We start from the raw sequence: 6048 nt of genomic DNA, 5'->3' as shown, positions 1-6048 counted from the left end.
GGGACGGAGCGAGAGGCAAAATGGGCAGAAATACCACCCCCACCGAGGTCGCGGACGCTCAGGCCTTCTGGAATCGCGGCCTCAGGCCTTGGCCCGGCTGGAAGCGGACACCCCGACTGGTCAGCCCAGATGCAAGGAAAGGAACTCAGTTAAGGGGCCACAAATCGTGCCCCCACGCCGCCAGGAGTGGGGACCGAGAAGGGACGCGGAAGTCTGCGAAGAAACACGCGCTAGCTTCAGAGACCAGCGGGCAGTAGAATCCCGGCCGCAGAAGGCTCTGAGTCCGTCTCAAACATACTCACTGCCGGGGCTGCTACCAGGAAGCACCAACCAGGAACCAAAACGCGTAGAGGAACGGGGAGGGGCGAGGACAAATGAGGTAGGGAAACCGTGGTAGTGTGGAGCAGGGAGGAGGGAAGGTACTTCCGGGCAAAACAGTACTCACGGAAGTTGTCTTTCCATCTCCGCCCACCCTCAGCGCCTCCGTACGCATGCGTAGCAAATGTTAACCCTTTTTTTTCTACGTCGATAACCTATTGGCTTGCCTTTCTTACATTGTTCCTCCCCTCTCACCACTTCTTTAGGAAAGACTTAAGGCTGCATATTGATGAAGGATGCTTTATTTTGACGTCTTGTACGAGGGAGTTACTACTTATGGGGCAAAAGCAGACATTAACTAGTGCCCTTCTATGCCCCCTAGAAAAACTACAACTCCCATGATACTCTTCAGCTGGCCTCAGAATTGGTTCCTCCTCCTCCTACCTAACGCAGTTCCACGATCCCATTCCCGGAACAGCCTTTCTAGCCACGTGGCACAGGACTGTGTAAAGACCCAGGCGGGAGGCGAAAGCCCGGAAGCCAAGAGACCTGGCAGACGAACTCTGGGACAAGGTCTAGAGGAAGTCACTCGAAAAGAGCCGGTTGGGTTATCTTAGGCAGGACCTTTAAATCTTGTGAGTTGAAATTGGTCATTCATGGGCGCTTGCAGCTTTCTGTTTTTCAAGGCAGCAGATTTAATTAACCTTTTGTGAACCATGAAGAGATTGGAGTTGTTGTTAGTCGGTGTCGACTCAAAGCGAACCTATGCACAATAAAATGAAACCTTGCCCGGTCCTGTGACATTCTCATGATTGTTTATTATGGTTGAGCCCATTACTGCTGCCATTGTACCAGTCCATTCTCGTTGATGGGGCTTCCTCTTTTTCACTGACCCTCCACTTTACCAAGCATGATGTCCTTCTCCAGGGACTGGTCCCTCCTGATAACATACCTATATCTTCAGTTCCTCTTCCCACTCTTTACTTTCCTATTTAGTCGTAGTAAATCCAACTGTCCAACTTTACAAATAATGAAGCACTTTGTCAATTTGTTGACCCCTCACAACAACCCTAGACGATTAATGTTAAGTGCCTTCGAGTCGGTTCTGACCCATAGCGACCCTGAATAGGGTTTCCGTGGAGTCCTGTTGTGGCGTTGTGGGTTAATGTTGTTAGGTGCCATCGAGTAGGTACTGACTCATATGCACAATAGAATGAAACACTGCCCGGTCCTGGGCCAACCTCACCACTGTTGCCACGCTTGAGTCCATCGATGCTGCCACTTGGCTAATCCATCTCGTTGGGAGTCTTCCTCTTTTTGTCTGACCCTCCACCTTACCAAACTTGATATCCTTCTCCAGCGACTGGTCCCTCCTGACATTATGTCCGAAGTATGAGAGACGAAGTTTGGACATCTTAGCCTCCAAAGAGCACTCTGGATGCACTTCTTCCAAAACGGATCTATTGGTTCTTTTGGCAGCCCATAGCGCTTGCAATATTCTCCTCCAACACCATAACTCAAAAGCGTCAATTCTTCTACAGTTAATGTGCTGGACTGCAAAGTTGGTCTGAACCTCAAGGTTGGTGGTTCAAGCTCAGTAGGCACTCCTCGAGAACCCTATACAGGGTCAACCAACTCGAAGGCACTTAACAATAAAGGGTTCCGAGGAGCCGCTGGTGAGCTTGAAAGCTGATCTTGCAGTTCAAACGACTTTGGACTTTGCAGTCCTGAGCATTACTGGACATTCATTGAATGTCTGTTAGGAGCCAGGTGGTGCTAGAAACTAAAGGAACATTGGTAAATTGTAAAAGGTCTCAGCTGTCATAGAGCTAAGGGTCTATCTATCTGGGCAAGCAAAGTACAGATAATTTATTCATAGTCGATGAGTTTGGCCAAAAAAATAATTAGGAAGTTTCATTAGCATTATGGTAAGAACAACAACAGAGAGAAGAGGACCCATTTCACAGAGGAGCAAACAGGCAAAGAAGTAGGTTGCAGATTACTGGATATTTATTTAGGTAATATGTATTGTATAAAACATGTTATCTTTTTTTAAAAATTGAATTTATGTCAAATGTTGGGCTTATTCTCATAACTGTATTATATATAATTCTCTAATATTAATAAACCTTTGAGGTTGATTGTTTTAATTCCCAGTTCACACAATATAGAAAACACCCAAATAAATTAGGTAATTTGCCCAAGACCACAAAGTTAAGAAATGCTCTTTATTACTGCAGATCCATTTGAGCTCCTGGTGTGGCACTGTGGGTTAATGTGCTGGACTGCAAATTCACTTTGAACTGCAAGGTCAGCATTTCAAGATCACCAGCTGCTCCTAGGAAACCCTATGCAGGGTTGCTATGGGTCGGAACCGACTCAATGGCACTTAACAACAGCAACAACTTTTGAGCTCCATCCTCCCATTATTATGCAGGCATTCAACAAAGAATTACCATATTTCCATACTCACAATGCTTAAGGTTATATCATAAGGCCTCTTCATGAACAGATAACTGCCTTTCAGGAAAAGGCCTAGGGTATGTCCCTGCAGCTCTTTAAACCTCAAGTTTGTAATTCAAGTTCACCAGGCACTCCCTGAAGACCCTATACAGGGTTCCTATGGCTTGGAACCAACTCGATGGTACTTAACAACAACATCTCAGAACACAAAACTGCTTCCCATGTTGTTAGAGTCATGATATGGTTTGCCCATTGAACTGATCCTATACTGGCATCCTGGTGTGGGGGTGTAGGATAATCACTGGACTGCTAACCACATGATTGGTGGTTTAAACCCACCAGCTGCTCCTTAGGAACCCTTTACAGGGTTGCTATGAATTGAAACTGATTCAGTCGCACTTAACATACAACAACAGGGATTAGGAGATTTGTCATTAACACCTTTGTTAAGTGTCTGTTGTCTGCCAGGCACTGTGTTAGCTGGTTGTTGTTAGGTGCCATTGAGTCCGATCCAACTCATAGTGACCTTATGCACACAGAACAGTCCTGCACCTTGCTTAAAATTGTTGCTAGCTTGAGTTTATTGCTGCTACCATTCTGCCAGCCCATCTCGTTGGGAATCTTCTTCTTTTTTGCTGATCCTCTACTATACCAAGCATGATGTCTTTCTCAGGGGATTGGTCCCTCCTGATAATATGGCCTAAGTATAAGAGATGAAATCTGATCATCTTGGATTCTAAGGAACATTCTGGTTGTACTTCTTCCAACACAGATGTGTATGTTCTTCTGGCAGTGCGTGTTACTTTCAATATTATTCTGCAACGCTATAGTTCAAATGCATCAATTCTATGGTCTTCTTTCTTCATTGTCCAACTTTCACATGCATATAAGACTATTGAAAATACCCTGGCTTGGGTCAGGCATACCTTAGTCCTTAAACTGACTGACTGTTTTACTTTGCTCTTGAATGCTTTAAAGAGGTCTTATGCAGCAAATTTGCCTAATGCAATACATCGTTTGATTTCTTGACTGCTGCTTCCATGAGTGTTGAGAGTGGAGCCAAGCAGGACAACCACTGCAAGACAAATGTAAGTACCTAGATGGACGTTTCTTCAAAGTGTGGGGGAGAAAGGGAAAGGAATGTCCATTCTGTCAGACTGAGTTGGAAAGTTTCCATGAAGACCCAGGGCTTGAGCTGAATAGGGTGAGAAGGGTTATGTTAGAACAAGGACTTTTCAGGCAGTGGGAATGCCCTTTGTAAAGATAAATATGGGAGACATACTGGTTTTGTTAAATGCTCTTGAGTCGGTTTGGAGGATTTTAAATCTTTAAGGGAACAAAAAGCCTCATCTTTCTTCCACAAAATAGCTGGTGGACTCAAACCATGGACCTGTGGTTTGCAGTACAGTGTTTATCATATGGAGCTGCTGCACTCAGGTATTAATTACTAGCTCCTAGAATCTCTCAGACCTAACAAAACATTTGATCTCATATCAATTGTCTTTCATTTACGCTTCATTCACTAAGAACCTAATAAGTAGTAGACATTTGCAACTTAAGTGCTCAGCTACTAACTGAACCCATCCAGCAGCTTTACAGGCGAAAGACCTGACAATCACAGCCCAGAAAATCCTGCCGGAAGTTCTACTCTGTCAGTTGGAGTCACTATGAATCAAAATCAACATGACGGCACCTAACGTAACATTCATCCAAAAAATGTCTCTGTAAGGAAGGTACTGTTAATCTAATTTTACTAATATGGAAATTAAGACTTGCTATTATTAGGTGTTGTCAAGTTGGTTTAGACTCATAGTGACCCTGTGCACAATAGAATGCAACACTGCCTGGTCCTATGCCATCTGGATGTACCTCTTCCAAGACTGATTTGTTGGTTCTTCTGGCAGTCCATGATACTTTCAGTGTTCTAAAAACACCATAATTCAATGCATCGATTCTGCAGTCTTGCTTACTCTTTGTCCAACTTGCCCATGAGTATGAGGTAATTGAAAATGCCATCATTTGTGTTAGGCACACCTTAGTCCTCAAATTGACATCTTTGCTCTTTAACACTTTTAAGAGGTCTTGTGCAGCAGATTTGCCAAATGCAATATGTCATTGGATATCCTGATTGCTGCTTCCATGCATGTTGATGGTTGATCCAAGCAAAATGAAGTCTTTGACAACTTCATTCTTTTCTCCATTTATCATGATGTTATTTAATGGTCCAGTGGTGAGGATTTTTGTTTTCTTTACATTGAGGTAAAATCTATACTTAAAGCAATATGTTCTTTGATCTTCATCAATAAGTATTTCACATTCTCTTCACTTCCAGAAAGCAAGGTTGTGTCATCTGTGCTATTACAACTTGTAAAGTCTTCTTCCAATCCTCTTTCTTCTTCTTATGATCCAGCTTCTCAAGTTATTTGCTCAGCATATGTATTCAGTTGTTATTGTTAAGTGCCATCGAGTCCATTCTGACCCATAGCAACCCTGTATAGGGTTTCCAAGGAGTGGCTGGTGAGCTTGAACCACTGACCTTGTGTTTCAAACCAATTTTGTAAGTATGGTGAAAAGATATAAATCTGACCCACATCTTTCCTTATTTAAAAATCATTCAGTATCACTTTGTTGTTTTCTAACAACTGCCTGTTGATCTATGTACAGGTTTCATGTAAGCACAATGAAATGTCCCAGAATACCCATTCTTCATCATTATCTGTAGTTTGATATGATCCACACAGTCAAATGCTTTTGCATAGTCAATAAAGCACAAGTAAACATCTTTCTGATACTGTCTGCTTTCAGCCAGGATCCATCTGACAGCAGCAGTGATATCCCTTGTTCCATGTTCTCTTCTGAATCCAACTTGAATTTCTGGCAACTTCCTGTTGATACGCTGCTGTAACAGTTTTTAAATTGTCTTCAGAAAATTTTATTTACATGCCATATTAATGATATTGTTCAGTGATCTCTGCATTCTGTTGGGTCACCTTTCTTTGGAATGTGCACAAATATGGATGTCTTCCAATTGGTTGGTCAAGTCACTGTCTTCCAAATTTCTTGGCATAGATAGATGAGCACTTCCCGTGCTGCATCAATTTGTTGACATTCTTATTTGTATTCCATCAATTCCTAGAGCCTTGTTTTTTGGCCAATGCCTTCAGTGCACAATTGGCCTTCTTCCTTCTGTACCCTTGGTTCTTGATCATATGCTACCCCTTGAAATGACTGAACATCGACCAATTCTTTTTGGTACGGTGACTATGT

General features: G+C 43.0%; 1 protein-coding gene and 1 pseudogene across 1 annotated transcript in view; one reads left to right on the top strand and one right to left on the bottom strand.

The window, feature by feature from the left end:
- Positions 1 to 445, bottom strand: part of ZCCHC7 (zinc finger, CCHC domain containing 7) — a 280851-nt gene extending 280406 nt beyond the window's left edge. Inside the window, exon 1 of the mRNA XM_006863121.1 lies at positions 299 to 445. The gene's annotated coding sequence lies outside the window, so the exon portion shown is untranslated. The remainder of the gene's footprint in view (positions 1 to 298) is intronic.
- LOC102825102 overlaps positions 21 to 6048 on the top strand; it is a 22315-nt pseudogene continuing 16287 nt past the window's right edge.

This window comes from Chrysochloris asiatica, unplaced genomic scaffold, assembly GCF_000296735.1.
Source record: "Chrysochloris asiatica unplaced genomic scaffold, ChrAsi1.0 scaffold00053, whole genome shotgun sequence".
Classification (NCBI taxonomy): Eukaryota; Metazoa; Chordata; class Mammalia; order Afrosoricida; family Chrysochloridae; genus Chrysochloris; species Chrysochloris asiatica.
Note: the sequence above shows the minus strand (reverse complement) of the source record. Positions and strands in the feature narration are given on the sequence as shown.